This window comes from Helicoverpa zea, chromosome 26 (assembly GCF_022581195.2).
Source record: "Helicoverpa zea isolate HzStark_Cry1AcR chromosome 26, ilHelZeax1.1, whole genome shotgun sequence".
Lineage (NCBI taxonomy): Eukaryota > Metazoa > Arthropoda > Insecta > Lepidoptera > Noctuidae > Helicoverpa > Helicoverpa zea.
The window spans coordinates 5,497,955-5,520,790 of NC_061477.1; the positions used below are offsets into that span (position 1 = coordinate 5,497,955).

General features: G+C 38.4%; 1 protein-coding gene across 1 annotated transcript in view; it reads left to right on the top strand.

Moving 5' to 3' along the window:
- LOC124642900 (sex peptide receptor) overlaps window positions 1–22,836 on the top strand; it is a 299,614-nt gene that overhangs the window by 198,104 nt on the left and 78,674 nt on the right. The window contains exon 4 of the mRNA XM_047181648.1: window positions 2,209–2,239. The gene's annotated coding sequence lies outside the window, so the exon portion shown is untranslated. The remainder of the gene's footprint in view (window positions 1–2,208; window positions 2,240–22,836) is intronic.

A 22,836-nucleotide genomic window follows, 5' to 3' on the forward strand; every position in this document is an offset into this window, starting at 1 on the left:
ACCACGTAATTTCACCTGTTCCTTCACGGAACTACTATATTTTAGTCTACAAGTAGTCTATGTTTTTAAACTACCCAGAAAAGGAGATGAATAACCTCCGGCTGCTGAAAACCGACTTAGTAATTCAAATATTCTGAATATTCATTACACATTTTATTTCTACAATCCAGCCAAATGACGTAAAAGTATGATCCGATCAAATGAAGTTTCCCATTGAGAACCACGTCCTTTTCAAAATGAATTTAAATCTATTGTCAGTGTAGAACAACATCACACATTTCAATATTATCTAAAGTTACACTATCTCATGCAACCCTTCCTCACTTACAATTCTACAAATTGGACTTGACATATAGGATAGAAACGTCATATAAATGTCACTTTTCAACTAGATGTGGTCGCCGCATCCAATATATTTGCAAATGGAACACTCTATGAGATTGTGATTGTGAAAAAAAGGTTGGATACTTTTCAGGGTTCCGTACCTGAAGGGTAAAAGCGACTGTGTTACTAAGACTTTGCTGTCTGTTTGTAACTTGGCTGTATTTCAGCTACCATGAAAGCTAGACAGTTGAAATTTTCACAGATCAAAATGAGTCAAAGGTTTTAATTTCATAAAGATCTATTAGAGATGCTTATGAAATGCCAATAGCTATATTAGATGCAATGTTCCAAAGAGTGAGTGTCATGGAGAAGAACCGGCAAGAAACTCCATATAAACTCTTTTCAAAAAAGGAAGTGTTAACAATATTTTGTATGTTGACTCTGAGAATTCTTTTCTGTATCGATAAAAAACTAAAAGCCAACTATAACAAAATGAATATTTTAGATTGGCTCCCATACAGCAGCGTGATTTTTTTCTCCTAACAATGTTACGGAACCCTTGATATGCGAGTGCAACTCACACTTTTCTTGTTTTTACATGGTCGATGAATGAATTGACCTTACTAAAGGACAATGATCTTAGATAATATGTTTAGTAAAATGCAGTCTGAAAAGTTTGGCACTGCTAAAGTTCAACCCTTTAGTGGATAAACTGTGTGTATTTAAATCGTTTTCAGAATATATTATTGTTCTCCTTTTTGTTTGATTGTAAAGGTTTTTCATTAATAAATAATTATTACATATACAAGCTGTTGATTTGCATCCGTGCCATATTCAAGGACGTAATTATGCTCATGATTCTCGACCCAAATCAACAAAAAAATTGGTACGTAATTTTTTTTTTTTTTTTTTTTTTCGGAATTCCGTCACTGTCATCTAGCCGTAATTAAACTTGGCGCGTGTGTTACTGGCCTTAAAACCGTGCTGCGCCCTCACACACAAACGCAAACGCAACGATTATCCATAAATTTCATTCATAAAATTAGATTACTTCTGAAATACTACGACATTACAATGACAAAAAAAGCAGTGCATATTAGCTATTTCCCGTCTACTGTAATTCCAATCGATTATTTACGTATTTTAGGTCCTCCTGACGTATGACACAAATGCAAATCAACACCTTGTATTTTATAACAGTATCTAATAAATATTAATATAATACCTAAAGAGGATTTTTTTTGTTTGTTTGTACTCTCTGTTCCGAAACGATTGAACCGAGTTGAAAAGCTACACTCTGCCCGAGTAACATATTTTATCCCGGCAAAGGTAAGGCCTCTGCCTCGAATTTTGCGGACAGCGGGGCGGCAGCGGCGGCGGCGCGGGAGCGGGGCGGGCAACGCATACCTGTTCTCGAAACTAGAGGGCAGATCGCGCGGCGCTATAGCAGTGTAGTGTTGTGTTCTGTTGTGTTTGCTGTTCCATATGGGTGTCCTCTCAAAGATGGCCGAAATAATTAGCTCTTGCACGTCCGAAGACATTTTGATACTTCACAAAAAAAATGTATAACATTATGCCTACAATGCAGACGCCCAACGCGGGCGGTCACCGCTTGACTGGAGCGCACCGCTCGTTGCCCGCCGCCGCGCCGCTCCCGCGCCGCTGTATTCGAGGGCCGTTCCATTTGATTATACGCGTAAGATCCTGCCGCTCCCGCGCCGCCACCGCCGCCGCCCCGCTGCCCGCAAAATTCGAGGCAGAGGCCTAATAGTTTCCAAGTAACGCGGGTGAAACCGCGGGAAAATGGCTATTTAAATAATACTCATGTTCCAAAATAATTATCTTTGTGGAAACTTAAATTAATGTTATTTTCTCTCTTTACAGATCGTAACAATATCCAGCAAGCCATTTACAAGTAAGTACCTATTCCCACCATTTAAAAAATCAGGTGCAGCTGCGTTTACTATCAAGTACGTATATTATAAACAGTTTTATCTAAAGCAACGTATACAACAGTTATAAAACACGCATTTGTGCCAAATTGCCGCCATTTGGCAAATAGCCCGCCATATTGGCAGGGATGCCATATTTGTTGTGACAAAGTTAATCTGAAACAAGAAATAACTGTTCGTTCTATTTGCATTATTTTTGGCTTATAGAACGGTTAATAAGCATATGTTAAGACTGAAGTGTTGGTACATCTAATTAAAGTTAGATATAGCCGGCGATATGCGGCCTAACTTATTTACATACTTCATGTACTTCCTTATGTACCTCCCTATATACTCCCTTATGTAATTAATACCTTAATACTCCCCACATACCTTTTTTTTTCGGTATTGCATCTCGCAGTTCAGCCTAGGAGGCCGTGTACTGCTTAACCGGAGTCTTATATCTTCTTATGTACTTCCTTATATACCACCTATGTTTAGCGGTATGTCACCGACTATACCTAGCTTTAGCCGGCTAAAACTAGATACAGACGCACTTAAGGGTGCGTCCACATCTGGCGAATGTGCCGCGAATGTGCAGCTCGCGAGCCGTTTGCGACATGCCCGCGAGCTGCGCGCGTGCATTTTTGTTCGTGCGCCGCTTCTGCGCCGCCCGCGCGCAGTTCGCGCGCGACCTAAGCGCCGTACGCGATCAGCGCGCAAGCGATGCGCGACGTTTGACATCTTCGATAGTATTGAGCTAGTAAACGGAACTGTAAGGGCGAGGAACTGAGTGCGCGCCGCTCGCGCGCTCTATACGAGGCTTGCATGAGTTGCGCTAAAGAGGCGCACCAAACTATTGCAGTGACTGCACGCGCGCAGCTCGCAGGCAGCTCGCAATCGGCTCGCGTGCTGCACATTCGCGGCACATTCGCCAGATGTGGACGCACCCTAAGGCGTTAGCCGTAACACAATGTTTAAGGTTACAAAGCATTTAATATTTCTCAGATATCTTAATAATTTTCACAAGAAAAGAAAATAACCTTTCTGTAGTTCTGAAAATATCTTGGAAAATATGGATGTAAATCAGTAATGAATTCAATCGATTAAAACACGTTTTAATATTTCCCTCTTATTATTTGAATTGTTAAGATTAGATGAATAATGAATACAGATTAACTTAAAGGAATTAAAAAACTGTAAGTATTCAGTCACAATATACGTTTTAAGTAGTTTGCTTACAATATAGGCAGATAGAAGTTTTATGAAACAATATAAATTAAAGTTCTCACGTCTAATATTTTCTAGTTTGAACAGCGGCCCCCAAAAGTTTTAAACTTCACTGCAACTGACGTTTTGAACTAGTTAGACAAACTTCTGATGCCTGGTGTACGTGCTCTCATTTTGTTCTGTTAATATTTAGTTAATGGGTTAAACTGTGTAATTTATCTTTTAGTACGTTGTTCCGCGTGTTTTCAATAGGAAATATTTACTCTATTTATTGTCATTTACAGACACAAATATGGTGATTATGACAAAATACTTTCAACAATTATTGAAAACATTATGAAATAGGAACTATTAAGTATCATCATCATCATCAGCCTATCGCAGTCCACTGCTGGACATAGGCCTCTCCAAGTGCACGCCACTGAGATCGATTTTCGGCTTCTCGCATCCAGCTCCTGCCAGCCGCCTTGCGCAAGTCATCACTCCACCGTGCCTGAGGACGTCCTACACTACGTTTGCCGAGGCGTGGTCTCCACTCCAGAACTCGTTTACCCCAACGGTTATCGGTTCTTCGGCTAATATGGCCAGCCCACTGCCACTTCAGCTTGCTGATTCGGTGGGCTATGTCGATGACCTTGGTTCTCTGACGGATCACCTCATTTCTGATGCGATCCCTCAGAGAAATGCCGAGCATAGCCCTTTCCATAGCCCGCTGAGCGACTTTAAACTTGTGAACCAGCCGCACCGACAGTGTCCACGTTTCGGCTCCGTAAGTCATGACAGGTAGGACGCACTGATTGAAGACTTTTGTCTTTAGGCACTGTGGGATCGACGATGTTAGGACTCGACGTAGCTTCCCAAATGCAGCCCAACCCAACTGAATTCTCCTATTCACCTCGTCCTCAAAGTTGTTTCTACCTAACTGCAATGTCTGCCCGAGGTAAACATATTTCCGAACAACTTCGAGAACGGCGCCGTGTATCGCTATCGGTTCCGGTAGAACATGTTCATTGAACATGACCTTGGTTTTGTCCAAGTTCATCCGTAGGCCGATGCGTAGAGAAGATTCAGCCAGGTCGTTCAGCATCTGTTGTAGGTCCTGCAGCGTTTCCGCCATGATGACGATATCGTCGGCAAATCGCAAGTGAGAGATGTGTTCGCCATTGATGTTGATGCCGCGTCCTTTCCAGTTCAGCGTCTTGAACATATCCTCCATTGCATTAGTGAACAGTTTCGGGGAAATAACATCCCCTTGTCTCACTCCTCGATGCAACGGTATGGGTCTTGTTTGCTGATTCTGTACTTGGACGGACATTGTAGCGGCTTCGTAGAGACATCTCATCACTTGGATGTATCGCCAATCTACTTGACAACGCTGCAGGGACTCCAGAACAGACCAGATTTCAACCGAGTCAAAGGCCTTCTCATAGTCCACAAATGCTAGACACAGGGGCTGATTATACTCTTCGGTCTTCTGTATAATCTGCCGCACTGTGTGGATGTGGTCTATGGTGCCGTATCCGCTCCGAAACCCAGCCTGCTCCGGTGGTTGGAATTCGTCGAGTCTTCGCGCAAGTCGGTTCGTGATCACTCTTGAGAACAGCTTATAGACGTGGCTTAGGAGGGAAATGGGTCGATAGTTCTTCAACTGGGTTTTGTCTCCCTTTTTGAAGAACAGGACGACAACACTCCTACTCCACGCCTCTGGAGTTCTCCCTTCAAACAGGACGGCATTAAAAAGCTTCTGGAGCTCCCCCAGTACGGGCTTTCCTCCTGCTTTTAGTAGCTCTGTTGTAATGCCATCCTCGCCAGGGGCTTTTCCATTTTTGAGCTGTCTCAGAGCGATCTCGATTTCGCCACTGCTGACTTCTGGCAGGTCTTCGGTGAAATGGCGTGTTAATGTGGCTCTAGAATCCTCATTTCCGGGATCAGGTCGGGATGCATGCGATGCGTATAACCGGCCATAGAAATTTTCCACTTCCGAAAGGACTGCCGGCACCGAAGAAACGACTTCTCCGCTTGCTGTGGTCAGCTTCGTCAAGTGGCTTCTTCCAAGAGATTGTACGAACACCTTTGACCCCCGATTCAGCTCAATTGCTCTTTCAATGGCAAGAGTATTGGAGCACCGGAGGTCGCGTCGTACGTGCTTGTTGATCTCTTGGTTTAGAGCTCGCTTAGCTGACGAAGTGACAGGCGGGTTTTCACGTCGTTTCTTCATAAGTCCTAATGTCTCTTCCGAAAGCTTTGATTTCTTGCCCTTACGCTGCATGTTACAGAATCTCGAACCTTCCTCCCTGAGGATCCGAACCACATATTCGTGGTTCTGGTTAACGTCTGTTGTGGTTTCCACGGCGGCAAATCGGTTCTCCAAATGTGACTGGAACGTTTCAGATCCTGTCATGGTTTGGAGCAGTGTTGGTCGGAGCCTGGCCTTCATCAGACGGAAACGTTCGGCCTTGAAGTTGATATTCAGAGAGCCTCGGACAAGTCGGTGATCGCTCCCGGTATTAAACCTATTGATCACGGAGACGTCTCTGAATATGTGCTTCTTGTTCGTCATGATGAAGTCAATCTCATTTTTAGTCATAGTGTCGGGGCTTTGCCACGTCCACTTCCTTTGGGGCCGCTTTTTGAAAAAGGAGTTCATCAAAAAGAGCCCCTCGCGTTCGAGGAAGTTGACGAGCATTTGCCCCCTATGATTCCTGCTTCCAAATCCATGGGATCCTACTGCCGATTCGCCGCAAATCTGTACTCCCACTTTAGCGTTAAAGTCCCCCATGACAACGGTGTAATGGGTCTTTGTAGTGAAGTGGAGGGCCCTTGATATATCATCAAACATATCCTCCACTTCATCGTCTGAATGTGTCGAGGTCGGTGCGTACACTTGCACTACCTTGAGGCTATACCTATCGGTGAGCTTTATGATAAGGTACGCTACCCTGTTCGACACACTAGACACCTCCACAACGTTATCAGCTAGGGACTTATTAACCAGAAACCCAACGCCACCTTGGGATTGTTGGTCTCCCTCTCGGAAGTACATTAGGTGACCTGATTCGAGGGTTATGGTGTCCTCCCCCTCTCTTCGAACTTCACATAACCCTAATATGTGCCACCTAATCTTCCCAAGTTCCACTTCGAGTTGCGCCAGATGCGAGTCAAGCCGTAGCGTGCGGCCGTTGTACGTCGCAAGAGTCAGTTTAGTTTGGTGGCCTCCCGTAACCCGGAGATTCTTCGCACCCCCTGTCCCACCGTAACCACGGTCGCCACCGTGACCGGGAATAGCGGGACTGCCGGGAACTAGGGGCCGTGGCTTTTTTGTGCTGCTCATGAAGGTATTTAGCCTACTGCTATCACGCTGGCCAGACGGGTTGATAGAGGGTTTTTTTCCGAGTTTTCCTTCTCTCACACTGGTGTTCGGTGCATTCTTTACTCCATTAGTCGACTTCTACGACACCCACTGGAAGAAGGGGTAGCGACATACGTATTCTTAAGCCGTCGCTACACGGCACGTCACTATCACTATTAAGTAATTAAACCTGTATCTTACTTATATTATAAATGTGAAAGTTTGTGAGAATGTATGGATGTATGTTTGTTATTCAATCACGCAAAAACGGCTGGACCGATTTGATTAAAATTCGGAACATAGATAGGTGATAACCTGGATTGACACATAGGCTACTTTTTATCAACACTCCACGCGGGCGAAGCCGCTAGCGGAAGCTAGTATAATATAAAAGAATGTCGTGTTACTACTTATAACTCAAGAATGGTTTACGATAGCTTAGATCCGGAGCAGGACATAGCATAGTTTTTGTCACCATTCTGAAGCAGTTATCTTGGCCTGTTCTGAAGCTATTTTTTCATGTAATAAAAAAAAATACAATTTATAATAGGCACTCCAACAAATTAATAGTTTTAGTAATTTAGTCAGACCAGCTGTGCCGGCAATGTATTGACTTCATAACTGAAATAGGTTCTGTAGATGACTACCATACAACCACATGGACTTAGAAAAATGAATGAAATATTTAGGGCACGGAAAAAACCTTACGTCACGTATAAAAATATGAAGACTCATTTTTAGGAAAATATCTTACTTTGAAGGGTCTTTTTTCATACCTAGGGTCAGAGATTTCTCAGATCCACCTGACAGCCTCTGACGTGGAATTTAACAACGACTGCTACTGGGAACTCTGTGAAGTTTTAAAAACCCACCCAAAAGCAATTTCGGCATGTTTCCGCGTACGGCAGTCGCGTGGACAACATACATATACTATACATATATTGAAGGGAGCTGAACATATTTTAGTCAAATTATGAAATGCTTTTTTAAACACAGCAACAACCCATTATATGCATTAAGGTAGACTGGAAGCCGACCCCAACATGATTGGGAAAAAGGCTCGGAGGATGATGATGATGATCTTACAAAACCGGGTGAGCGACACTTGCGTGTGTAAATGTACAAAGACATTATCTTTGTGTGCATAAGCTCTTTAACGCTCTGTAGTGGCCGATTAGCCGAGTCATACAAAGACAATGAATGTTCATATCCATTTACGCATACATACAAGGATGGTTTTCCGGCGCATTCATGAGATAAGACATTTAAACAAAATTTATTTTTTTCCCCAATAAGTATCTAAAATTAATCTTAAACAAAAACACATCTAACACTCAAAGGTCCTTATAACGAAGATCACTTAAAATCGAAAACCACAGATCGAGGAAGGTTCAGACCTTCCCTTACGTAAGATTAGATTAAACGCCTATTAAGCCCATCCGACCGTCGAGTCCTGTGGTTGGAGATACACATTGTACATAGTCCGTTGATATCCTACGTAATCCCTCCGCTTTCCAATCGGTAGGATCAGTGTTTAATTAGGTCATAGCTTTATATTATCATCTATATTAATATTATAAAAGAGAAACATTTTTTTTGTTTGTTTGTACCCCAAAGGTTCCGAAACTACGGAACCGGTTAGAAAAATAATTATTTAGATTACAACAGACATATTTTTTGCTAATATGTCTAATATAAAATGTCTAATGTGTCTAAATCATGGAGTAAGAAAAAATGAGCGGAGATACCAAAAGGGAGATAGGTCATTCGCCTTCTTCTTGGTCGAATATTAACAGTGAACAAAACGATCATTTACGAGTAAACTAACCAGGCGTTCGTAAGACATCTTTGAACGATTTTTGGTTTAACAAAAAATAGGCGGGTTAAAACAAGGACGTGTAAAGGCAGAGACAGTAACAATCCTCGTATTCCGAACACCCTAATTTTTTCGACACTACTTTCTTAAGAGACTTCTTTTTCCTTTAAAATGCTGATTTCAAAACCAAAAAATGCTTCCCAGACACTTTTTAAACCAACCAAGAAGTATTCACACGTTTTACCAATATCTCATACAGACTTACAAAGCAATTTACAAGCTGGACAGTACTAAGTATAGCTATAAACCTGTCTAGACATTCTAGGTGTTACAGACCACTGAACCAAAACTATAGGGAACATTTATATCAGCAAACACGGATTTTGAACTTCCAAGTTTGCATTGATAAATTGCATCTGAATCTACAGTTAGTTGTCTTTATGACTGCCATTTGTTAGTGGTATAGGGTGTTGTCTTTTGTATGTTTAGTTTATCTTAATACAAAGGATTTCGGCTGGCATTTGAACGTCTTTGGTAGTCGTTACGGGTAGTGAGAAGCCAGTAAGTCTGACAACCAGTCTTACCTGGGGGTATTAGCTTGCTTGGCTAACCGGGTTGAGAAATAGGCAATCGCTTCGTGTAAAACACTAGTACTCAGCGGCATCAGGTTAGACTGAAAGCCGACCCCAACATTGGAAAAAAGGCTAGGCATATGAATACAAACGATTCTAATTATAAGTGCCTGACAATTTGTCACTTTGCAGTCAACTTCTAATATGATCTCGGGCATTATTGACTGAAAACTACAAATAAATACTTGATTTTATTTATCGAAACAGAAAAAAAAAATGTTTTTATAAAATCGTTATTTTATTTAGTAAACAGTTTAATAAGCTTACATTTGTAGCGACTTTATTCACTAAGCCGAGGCTTAAGAAAAAAGATAAAGTCTGTCTAGCTTAAACTTGTATCTTAACATTTTTTCCAGCCTAGAAGGCCCATAAATCGCTCCTAAATCCTCAAACATTTCAGAAAAACAACAGAAAATTATTCACGAAAACATGTTTCTTTTTTTTCTAAATTCCCATTTCATTGTTTACAATGGGAAAAAGCATTATCATTTATTTCCCAGTACTGGGAAAAAGTTGTCAGTGGTAATTTACAATTCTAATATAAACGTCTTTCATCAAACTGATGGTTCCTCCTACATACAAATTGAATGGTTCATTTGTTTTATACGGAACAAGAAATTAAAAATAAACTGCTTTGTTCTTGTAATGAGATGAAGAGATTTGAAGAATACATCAAAGTCTTGTTTTTTAGGGTTCCGTACCCAAAGAGTATATCGGGACCCTATTACTAAGATTTCGAGTCTGTGTGTCCGTCTGTCACCGAAACTTCCACAGATTATGATGTATTTCTCTTGCCGCTATAGCAACAAATCCTGAAAACTGGGATATAGTAGATACTTTATATATTTTTGCCCATTTTAAAGATTAAACGAAACCCTTCATGCGCAAGTCCGACTCGCACTTGGCCGGAATGTTTAATAGTACAATATTATGTTTTTTTTTTTGTGTGGGCGGAAATGTTAAGATGGAATTTGGATCCGCGAGTCTGTCGCTTGCGGCCGATGACCAAGACGGCGACGATTCGATTTCCATACTGTAACCAGTGATGCATAACCGTCGACCATCGTTTGCATGCGACAGACGCGTGGATTGGAATATCACCTCATATCAAAAGAAATACCTATGTATGTCACAAGGTACTCATAGCGGTAAAGTTAACTATTGAGATTTTTAAGTACCAATAAAACTGCATTAAACTTGTCACTAGAATTTCAACGGTCTAACGATTTAATAATCCTCACAAAAAATACTTAAATTGGTACCTGTAAATACTTTTATTAGAACTATAAAACCATGAAACGCTATGTTAACAAAAAGACAATATTATCGTAAATACAAAAAACTTCACTTAAATAACAATAAAGATGTAAATGGCTGTCATAAAATGATACATAAAAAGCGAAAGTTTCCGGGAATCGAAGCACATAAAATGGATATTTTCGACGAATGATACAACGTATAAAAATGAGGTTTTACATAAAAAATAAATGATTGAAACGAATACTGTGGGTTACGATATTGTTATTGCTTTCATTTGTGTGAAATGTAATATGGTTGAAAGCCTTTGTAATAGTCGATTAATTATCAGGTTAAGCAATGCTTGCCGCACTCATATTTTGGATGGATGACCACTTATGCCATGAAAAGTTCATTATTCGCGATTGTTACTTGAACATCTTTGGTAGTCGTTACGGGTGGCTAGAGTCAGGAAATCTGGCATCCACTCTTACCAATGGGTACCTATCGGGTTGCTCGGATAAATAGATTGAAAAGATTAGATAGGTGGTTGATTTAGATAGACCACCATAGGTAGGAAAAGACTACACCGACTATAGTACATAGGATCCATGATTGTAAAAGATCTTGTAGCCAGTAACGTAAGCTTTAGTTTATAAGTTACTATTCGTAAGTTCAAATATATTTCTTTCCTATCAGAAAATTCTCTCTTTTCGTTTCACTATATACTTTTATCGAACACACAGACAAAATCGCAAGCAGAAAGTAGTTTCATAACCGAGCATATAAACACCGTTTATACAAAAAAAAACCGTGTTACCAGCCCAGTTAAACACAAAATAAGTTCTTGAGAAACTAGGTTCGTTAGTGACAAAGTAAATATTTCATGTTTTCCCAGTAGGCGGCCTACTGAATGGGAATTTAAATAAAAGTGCTTAGTACGAGTGCTTGGTAGTTCCATTATATTAGTTTTGTTAAAGCTCCAGGTAAAGTTGGTGTTTGTTTTAAAGAATAATAGACTGAAATGTTTGTGGACATTTTCCGAATGGGTTACAATGAACATAGAAGAAAACTTTTTAAATAATGCAGTCAACCAATCAGTTAAAAAAAAAAACACAAAAAAGGACGGCACTATTGCTGTTAACTGCATCCCACTCTCACAAAGCCTGAAAAATAAAGAGAATATTAATTAATTTATACTTAGTAAACACAATAATTCGTTGTTATTGTACACTTGCTATGTTATTATTATAAAACTTTCAACCGTGTTAATCACCCAACATGCATATAAATATTATCGAAAACAATTGAACAACCAATATCAGACCGACTAAAAAGTTTGATTGAAAGTCTCTTTCAAAATAAAGTATAAAAAAATATATAGAATTTAATTTTAATATCAACTGTTTAATTTTTTATTGGATTCTGTTTATTCACAAAATATTTACAATTGAAAAAAAAAACCAGTGACAGCGATGAGGAGCAATTTTTTGATGCACTGTATTAGTTTTAAGTTGTATTATCAGATAGTTTATTTCAAAATAAAATAAACTATCTGCCGTCTATCGAGCCAAATATTGGTCGATAGTTTAGTCTGCAGTGTGCTAAGCTTCTTAGCCCTAAATCACTTATTTAATCCTTTTTAAAAAAAGTTAATAGAACTTACATTAAGCTCACTCACTGAAAGAACCCAAAAGGGCTCAAAAGAGTTCTAAAATAAATCCCGAAGTAATTATTAAGTGAGAATGAGTTGGTGATCTTGTTACGGTAGCGGAGTCATCAACGTAATTTAAAACAACTTGACGAGTTTATAAAACTGAGATTGCTTGTGGACTGTAATTTGTGGGGTGCAGTTTAGGTATGAATGAGACAACGTAAGATTTAGTAAGATTATTCAAGAGGCATAGGTGCAATAAAGAGATTGTCCATAGACAGTCCCCTATTTCGGGTCCTCTTTCAAATTGTGACAATTGCACTTCTAATGATAGTACCCAAAAGTACTTTTATTATCTATTACCTAATTTGAGTACTTTAGCCTTATTTTTTATTTATGTTTATTCAAAATGTTTGTATGTGTGTAAATATTTATAAAAATAAAATAGTATTCTTAAAAAAAGTCAAGAAAATTATGAACACGTGTGTGAGCATGAATTTGAGCAGTTCAGGTAACATTCACAGTCATTGGGTTAATCGACGTTTGTATAATCAATCTAACCAAAATAGGTTAAGAATATAAATTAGTAACTTTCAATCATCCACTTCATTTCCAAATTAATATTTACTGAAAACAGTCAAACTCTTTACTAAGACTAAAATATACATAGACATAAGATCAAGAAACAATTAATTACAAAATCTTTGGCCCAATAAGGCCTCATTAATATCAGCCTCTTTGAGGAAGATAATTAATTAGTACCGGCTGCCTAATTAATCGGAGAAGGCATTCATTTATGATTAACGACGGTTTTATTTCGAAGAACATAAATAGAAAAGGCTTGATGTTAATTAAGTCAATTATTTTATAGGAAACCTTTCGACTTCTTGTTGCCATGGCAACGGTATTGTAACAATTTGACAGTTGTTGTCAAATAATTTTGTTCATCTGAAGTTCAGGTGTTTTGGCGCGGCGCTCTTGTGTAGGGGTGCTTACATAAAGAAACAGGTTTCCGGTACAGACAAACTCACTTATAATAAGGGAGTCGTGGTGGCCTAGTGGGCAAAGAACCGACATCTCGAGTATGAGGGCGCGGGTTCGATTCCAGGTCAGGCAAGTACCAATGCAACTTTTCTAAGTTTGTATGTACTTTCTAAGTATATCTTAGACACCAATGACTGTGTCTCGGATGGCACGTTAAACTGTAGGTCCCGGCTGTCATTGAACATCCTTGGCAGTCGTTACGGGTAGTCAGAAGCCAGTAAGTCTGACACCAGTCTAACCAAGGGGTATCGGGTTGCCCGGGTAACTGGGTTGAGGAGGTCAGATGGGCAGTCGCTTCTTGTAAAGCACTGGTACTCAGCTGAATCCGGTTAGACTGGAAGCCGACCCCAACATAGTTTGGGAAAAGGCTCGGAGGATGACAAACTCACTTATAAAGAAACAGGTTGTTTACCTGTTTCAACTTACCTGTTTCTTTATAAGTGAGTGAATACGATTGTTTTGAAATATTATACCTGCACTGATCGGTACCTACCCGTACAGGTTTGTCTGTACCGGAAACCTGTTTCTTTATGTAAGTACCCTATTATTGTAATCATACTTTTTGACTATTGTGAAGTTAGTAACAGCCACATTTTGGGACGAATACCAGGAGTAGATTTCAACGGATAAGAGTAGTTATTTATTGGTGGGTTGCACCCATGTACAATGACTAGCAGAAATGTAATAACACAAAATATCATATGAAAATAGCGCACTAAAATGCGGGTGTCCGGGGGACATTGGTAAATTAATAGCAAAAGGTGCTTTAAAGTACCTATCCAAGGTTATTTTGGGGCGTATGATCACAATTTTTTCTATAGAGCCCGTTAATTATTATGGTTTACGTGTTTAAGCTATACCTACCTATAAATAAATAATAATCAAATCCTTTCCTGGAAGACTGCTTGTAAAGCATCGGATTCGGGCGCGATTCTCTGAAAACTTCGAATGGCTTGAAACCTCAACCAAAATAAACATGGAAACATTAATGAAAATTTTCCAAAACATTATGTCTACTTTGATGTATTGTGAAAATACAGGATTTTTCTTGGAAATATTAAAAGCTTATGTGCAAAAATATTACACGTCATTATTATTTTAAATCATTAATTTTTTCCTTTCAATTTACGGTAGGTAGGTCATAAAAAAATTACAGTATGGTAATATTGTAATTTTTTTTTTCTGAAATAGCTACATTGGTATTGAAAACGATACGAACGGTATTGAACTCGAGTTCAAAGTAGGAGCTGTCATTTGTATCATTTTAAAAGGTTATAATGACAGTTAAAAATAAAATAAACATCAAAAAACCAAAAACTGTATGTTAAAAAGGCTACGTATTTTCAAAAATAGTAGTCGTTAAAGTTGAACGTGATATTGTTAGCATAAAAGCGATCAGATGTCGCATCCAGTCAGGCACAGCGCAGCTTCCAGCCATGCATCAGTCAGCTGTGACGCTTAATTGGTGTTTATGTTGCTGGGATAAAAAACTGTGAAAAGTTGATGGTTGTATAATAAAAAAATATATAAGGTTTTATGTGTTGTGACAAATATTTTTCATTACAACAATATAGCTTAAATAACCAAATGAATTAAAAAAAAAAAAAAACAAAACCGACTTCGATCCTCAACCTTCCTAGTCCTCCTTCAACCTTCTTAGTCAGACTCATTTTGTTATAAACTGCATCAAAATCGGTTCATCCGAACGTGTGATGATTTTGTGAATATGTATTCTTACTTTCATACAAACAAAAATAAATCCTCTTAAAGCACTGATACTACTAAGCTACATCCAATTAGACTGGTAGCCGACCCCAACATAGTTGGGAAAAGGGCTTGGAGGATGATGATGATTTCATACAAATATACAGGTCAAACTGAGTCCGCTTAAGTCAGTAAAAGCGCAAAAAGTCATGTTATTATCTTAGGTAGATATCTACTGGTTTTCTTACCGTATTTTTCTTCACCACAGTAACAAAAATAACACTAAACTTAAAGTGTAATCGTTTGTAAATGTGAGCACCAAGTACTAACATTTGCTATACCTATAAAACCGACTTCTAAAAGCCAACGAATCCAAGACGTTGTTTAATCTACAACTTAAATCATTCTGCCACCATTCGCAATCGCTCACAAACTTATGATGGTGTTGCCAACAAAATAATTATTTATATTGACAATTCGGTGGCAACTTCCACTGAGTTTCGGATAAATAATCTATGTTTGTAAGTACTTTTTAAAGAGTGTTTAAAGTTAGAATAACTTTGGTAATGAATTTAAATGGAACATATGGAATCGTTTGTTTTGGAAATCTTCGTTTCTATATTTAGAAATGCGGTTAAAAGTTTATGATGACAACAAAAACTGTGAATTTAGATTGATGTTTGTCAATCATGCTTTAATGGCTGAAAGATTTTTTATGCATCGTGGCCACCTTTTTTATTCGGATGCGGGAAGTAGCTCTACCACCAGGGATATATATCTACTCGTCATGAAAAAAAAACATGGGCATTGTCTGTTTGTTTGTATCCTAAAGGCTCCGACAATACTAAACAGATTTGATAAATTCTTACACTCTTCCTGAGTAACGTAGGCTATATTTTATTCCGGCAGTAGTTCCCACGAGATGTGAATGAAACCGGCGAAAAACGGCTATGTATACATTATATTAGAATAATATGTATTTAGGTATATAGGCAAGTTAATTACCTACATTTGAGGGAAGTAGTCCCCTTTGAAAAGCGAAAAAATCCGCGGGCGCAGCTAGTAAGTTATATTTTTATCAGGGTAGAGGGAAGTTTCCACGCCACTGGACGGGTGAAACCGCAGAAAACAACTAATAGAAAGATAGGTATATAGGCATATAAACTATTTCACCAATTTCTAGTTCAACCCCTAATAAATTAGCCTAAAATACCGCTCATTAGCATTAGAAGTTAATTGCAATGTAATTATGAAACCCGTATCTATCATGCGATATAACAGTTTCATTAAAATTGGCTGCACCGTGTTCAAACACGATAATTAGTGGCTGATATTGATACGGACCAATTGGTTTAGAATTAGCATAGATTTTATTAGAATGCTGTTAATTTATTTTGGTTTGTGGGTGTTTTCATCACCATCAACTTTTTATCGTATCGCTTCTGAGCACAGGCCTGCCCTCACACAGAGAAGGATTAAGCAGCTCAAAGGATTTTCAATAGAGTCTAAGAAACAAGATGCTTTATTCATATAAAAACGAACTAACATAGAATTATACAGGTTATTAGCTACACAAATACTAAAAAGTCCATCATGATTGGCCTCTTAGGGGTACAAAACATTATCTCACGAGCCTTTTCCCAACCATGTTGAGGTCGGCTTCCAGTCTAACCGGATTTAGCTGAGTTTTGTATAATGTACCTAATTTTGAGTGTGTGTATGCGTCTACTTATTGTTGCGCAATAAAATTTATTTTCTTTTTTCTTCTTTCTTTTTTTCTTAGTACCAGTGTTTTACAATGGGCCTATCTGACCTCCTCGACCCAGTTACCCGGTAAGTAATTGTTAAATAAAGATCATTCTTGACATTACTTAGATATGGTTGTCAACAAAACTGGATAGCTTTTACGTTTTAACTAACGGTCTGCCGTACAATGGAGTCTGTTTCCCGATGTCGTTGTAAAGTCGCTTTTTAAAGCTTTTTCATATCAATAATGAAAATATAAAAGATAATAAATTATGTACTTACTTAAATAAATATAGCTCTCCAATAATAATTAACATCTCATATCAACCGCAGACATGAAAATTGCATCGATTATTATCTTTGCGTCCCATATTTTTGGCAATATGACAAAGTGACCGCAAAATGTGCTTTACCACGGCATACTTAAAGTTTAAATTTAAATAACCGAGTAATAAATTGAGATTTAAATTCCAGTAATTAATTTCCCACTGTTCATTTGGTTAAGTAAGTTGTTCGTTTACTTAACAATATGAATTATTTTATTTATGAATATTCTGATTGTATTTTTTTATGTGCGGCTGAAGCGACGATTGGTTTACCTTTTTGTATGTACCAAAAATGCCTGAGGTACTGGTAATATATGGTAAAGTTGTAATCCTAATTATACTGTCATGTGAATGGATACACCTACGGGATAAGTAGTATTTTGTCACGCAGATGAAGACGCGGGCAACAGCTAGTATGGTAATATACATCGGAAAATTACTTTGTATGTCAGTATGTAACGTTTCACAATTGATCGGTTTTACGTGAAATATTTCGTAGGTATATATCGCATGTCGCGACTGTAGTGCACGAGGTCTCAGGTTCTATTCTCAATTGAGTCCAAAATTGCTTGATATTATTTTTATTCCATATATAGACTGACACTTCGAGAATAGCACAGGGAAAATTCACTGGGCACAACTAAAACTACACTAGGAAAATTTCGTTCCGGTCCAAAAAATGACGAGGAAAATCAAAGAGTCTGATTTTATTCAACCGTTTTCACTCTTCCGAATAGTACCGACTTGATTGAGTCTCCAGTAATCAACAAGTCAGCCTTTACTCTTTTTGTATCGAGCTTCGCAATTAGCACATCCCTAGTATCGATAATTGTCACTGCACTATCGATGAACTGTGAAACTATTGAATTGGGTGTCGTTTGCTTTGCTAAATAATGATGTGGTTAGTAGGGCTGTATGATGTATGTCACGAGCTTTGTATGACAGTAGTATTTTAATATTGCCTATTAACTATTTTCCCGCGTTCCAAGGATGTACGTAGATGTTCCGCGTAAATGCTTTACAGGTACAAAAAAAACATATGTGTATATTTTCTTCATATTATTTAATATTTTAAAGTAGATGCAAATAGCTGAATAAATTGTTTAGCCAAAAGAATTATGATACGAAATCGTAAAAAATAAGCATTTATTTTTAAAAAATGTATTACAAATTGGATGACTGTTTTTGTTCAACATCTAATAAATACATTTGTTTTTTTAACATTTATCTCATCAACGATAAAATATAAATAACCAGCCATCAAATAAAATGTTTTTGATTAAAAATATTCAGGGTTGAGAACTTACACTGTCTTTTTTTTGGATTTTAAATATTTTCTATGGCCGTTGGCTTGATGTAAAAAATAAATAAAGCAACATATATGCTTTTTATCTAAAAGAAAGTCAAATATTCCGAATAAAAACAATGCATATTGGAATAACGAACTATGGTATTTAAAATTCCGCAAAAAATCCAATTTCAAAAACCCTTCCGCTTATTTGAATTTCTAGTCCAATTTATACTAAAGATGGGTATTTAGTATAAATTGGACTAGAAATTCAAATAAGCGGATTAGATTATTATATTATATATCTTAGATTATTCGAACCAAATAATCTAAGATAGTTCGAACTTCTAAAAGTAGTTAATTCCTATAGCGTTTTAGCTAGTGCATGAGATTACCCTACACACAAATGAAGAAAAGATAGCAAAGATATCATAAGAAAGGTAGGTCAGGCGCCTCCTTGTAGGTCAACCAACGTGGTTTAGGCAAGATTAGTTACTACAACTAACGAGACGTCCGGATTTCTTGTCAAATAAATCTTTCAAATATTGTTCTTGATTGGGTGAATTTATTTTAAAAATAATGGGTGGGTTCCATTGAAGGCGTGTAAGTAGCGTTAGTAATATTCCTCATTCCCTAAACACCAGCATTTTAGCGCGCTACTTTCTTAGAAGATTCTGCGTTATGACATCTCTGCTAGTCATTTTGTCTCCATGGTCTTAAAAGACGCAAGTCGAGGCCAATTCGCCGTCACATTACACAGTTAGCGGGGGAAATTGCTACTGGCATTCGTTTTGGCGCCAAAACACAGGGTTGCCAGCGTTTAATTTTCCTTCCGTGTACAAAGCAAAGGAGGTTTTAATAAACGACTTGTTTTGTTTTACTTTGTTATTTTGGAATCGCTGTGCTGTTAAATTGGGAGGTAGTGTATGTGAGCTGAGTTTGGATATTTTGAGACTGTTTATTTTAGAGGTTTATTATACATAACATATCTTTACGCCAGTTTTTTTCAGAAGTGGTAGGCAGGAGTGTTGGTTGAAACCTTACCTTTACTGACAGTATAAATGCCAAAGTAGCTCTACATGTGCGTCTGTCTATTGGGTTTTCACGCTAAAATTGCCATATCGATTTAGATATATATGTGTTACTTGGGAACTCTAAAACAACTAGGTAAGAACACAAGTTAACCTTATTTCTCTGTGCGGGATCAGTTTTATAAAATACAATTACAGCAAAAACCACGGGAAATAGCTAGTCTTAAATAAAATAAGTAGATACTATAATATCTTACATAACGACCTCTTTTTAATATCAAGGTCTTTTTATCCTATTTTCTCTCTGGCAACCCTAGAGCGGGGCAGCCGCTAATGACCACAGATTATACTAAACAGTTTGCGGGCCGCATCGATATTAGATCATTATGACTAGACCGGAATCTTGGTTTTACAAATATTTTCTAAGATTTGGGTAAGCGTGAACGAATATAGTGGGCTTCCTTTTTTTGTAAGTAATATAATGAAATACTTATTTACAAACTGATATTATGCGAGTTCAGTGTTTCCTACTAGCGTTTTTGGTGTTGAGATAATATCGATTATAATGTTAATACTTACTGAAAAATTAGTGTGTTACTAATGGTGAAGAGGAAAATAGTATTTTTAGAGGATCTCACTCAACAACGATGCCGTGAATATTTAAATTTATTTAATACCATGCAGGGTTTTACCTTGATTGCAGCAACAGCTTGAGTTTACCTCTACAGATTTCACACAGAGCGAATAAAGGCTGGTTTCATACCATCTTCTTCTTCCAGGAGAAATCGGGAACAGGGCAGGAGCCCTGTTCCAAATTCATGCTCCTTCCTTTCCTATTCATGTCATCTTTCAGGCAATCCATACATCTTTTCTTAGGTCTTCCTCTTCCTCTCCATCCATCTACATTCATAGGTTTCATACCATCGTTATCCGCAATTACCTACTTCATTTTTAAAAGTAAATTCACATCCAAACCGCTGACAGGACAATACCCATAAGACAGAGTTTAAATTCAATAGCCACGTCAGACAGACAACTAACCACATGCATCTCATATTCATCACATATTACGTCCAACTTAGATTCAACTTGAAAGCTACTTACGTATGTTTCATTGCATGAGGATCTAAGTTACTAGACTTAAGTTACAGAACTTAAGTTAGTGATCTAGCTAAACCTCTACTAACTAGTTGTGTGAGTGAAGTGCAAATGGGTTTTGCTGGACGAGGAAGTTTCCTTGATATGGGATTTTAAAGTTTGGAATCTCCTTTTTGTGTGCGTGGTTGGGTAAAGTTATAGATGGGGTTTCATGTCGTGTTGCTCGTGTAGATAATAAGTTATCGGTCATCTCATCTTCCGAGCCTTTTTCCCAAGTATGTTGTGGTCGGCTTCCACCGCGTCCAACACTAGTCTAAGTCTAGTCGGTTGGTAAGTCTGACATCATGTCTAACCAAGGGGTATTGGGTTGCCCGGGTACAAGGAGCGATTGCCCTGCCTGACCTCTTCAACCCAGTTACCCGGGCAACCCGATATCCCTTGGTTAGACTGGTGTCAGACTTACTGGCTTCTGATTACCCGTAACGACTGCCAAGGATGCTCAATAACAGTTATCGGTATTAAGACTTTTTGATGCCTACTATTTTTTTCTCGCGGTTTCACTCGCTTTTTTTCTGTTTTTTTCCAAGTGGTGAAATTTTAAAAATCGGTTCAGAGAAAATAGGTATATAAAGAATAATATATTTATTCATTATGACACATAATATAATGCACAGTTTTACAAATAAATATATATACAACATACAACTAACTTATTACCTAATATATACACTTACTATAAATAAAAATATTTAAAAAATTGCATCAAAAAACTCCTCCTCATCGCTGCCCACCGGGAGTGTACCCAAGAGGCTGGCAGCATTGCCACGTTGGATGGCAATGCTTACTTTTTGGCCAAAATAAAAACCAGCCCTTGGGTCACCTGAAGTGTCAGCAAGTCGCTTAGCGATTTCCTTATATAGGAGATGAGCACTTGGACCCCACGGCCCGAGGGTTTCAACCCCAAACGGCTCAAAGGTATAGTTACCCACCAGGGTACTATATTTGCGCCGTTTGAGGTCCTCTGCAGCCGCAGCAGCGGAACCAGCACATCGCGCCGAGCTAGGAAGGTGAGATGGTGCAAGAGTATCGACACAGGTCCGTCCCGCGTATATAAAGTAGTATATATACAATACACCATGTGCTTCCTAGGTATATTATACTCTTAGAATGTGCATTTAAGTTAAGCGTTACAGTGAGGTATCTACATAATACGTTTTAGAACCAATTCAATGGTTGATTTTAGTTTAACATATTTTATAATTAAATTCCAGTGTATTTTGTAATTAATTTAATTGGTTTCATGTGTATCACAGCTGATAAATATTATTCTAATAACTTTGCTATATCGTGTGCAAATATTTGAGTTATGTCTGAAATATAACAAACCAGTTATTAATATCGCGCCTACCACAATGTTTTCGAATTAAAATTAATTTTAAACATAATATTAACACGCACGAAACCAACAACACCACCAGTACACCATGAACGGGGAGCTGCTGCAGCGTGTCACGGAGGTGAAGGACTTAGGCATCCACTTCACCAGCGATTTACAGTTTCGCAAACATGTGGTAAGTATTTGTAAGAAGGCGTACAGGAATCTGGGATTTATGCTGAGTCAGACAAATGAATTTACGAACATCGGTGCATTAAGGGCTTTGTACGAGGCTCTTGTGAAGAGTCATCTGGAATACAATGCGGCCGTCTGGAGTTCGAGCGAAATAAGGTACAAGACAATGCTCGAGCGGATACAAAATAAATATATACGATTTATGTATCTGAAAATTTATGGAATATATCCGGGATACCCGTTATTGTACCCCACCTTATTCTGCCTCGGTATGGTGGGGTACTACCTATAAATTGGAAGTTAGGCGTGAAGTGGCATTAGCCACTTATCTTCTGAAAGTGCTAAGAGGTGTCATTTATAACTCGGGTCTTCTATCAGAGATCGGTTTTTGTGTACCGGACGAGTATGTGGGGCGGCGGCGCAGGCCGCGGCTGCTGGTGGTGCCGCGCGCGCGACCAACTTGCTGCAGCGCGCGCCGCTCACTCGCGCGCTGCGCATTCTCAACACGGTGGCTGAGCACATCGACATATTTAACTGTACACTGAGCGAGTTCACAAGGGCCACTTACTGTGTAGTATGTAAGGACTAGTAGTTGTTTTGTACTGTGTTATATATTTAAGTTATAGTTAAGGAAATATTAATTGTAAGTAGGTACTATGTCGAATTAGATTAAGTCTGTAAAGGCATAGTAACTTTGAGATGTGAATAAATAAATAAATTAATCCGGGCTGCGGGATCGTACGAAAGAGTTACCGCGACTCTGGTACATAAAGGGCTTAAGAAGGAACATGATGGGTTTTAGTCAGTAAGAGTCTGACACTCCCTCACGCTGCTAACCTACAGCGGGAGGGGTCATT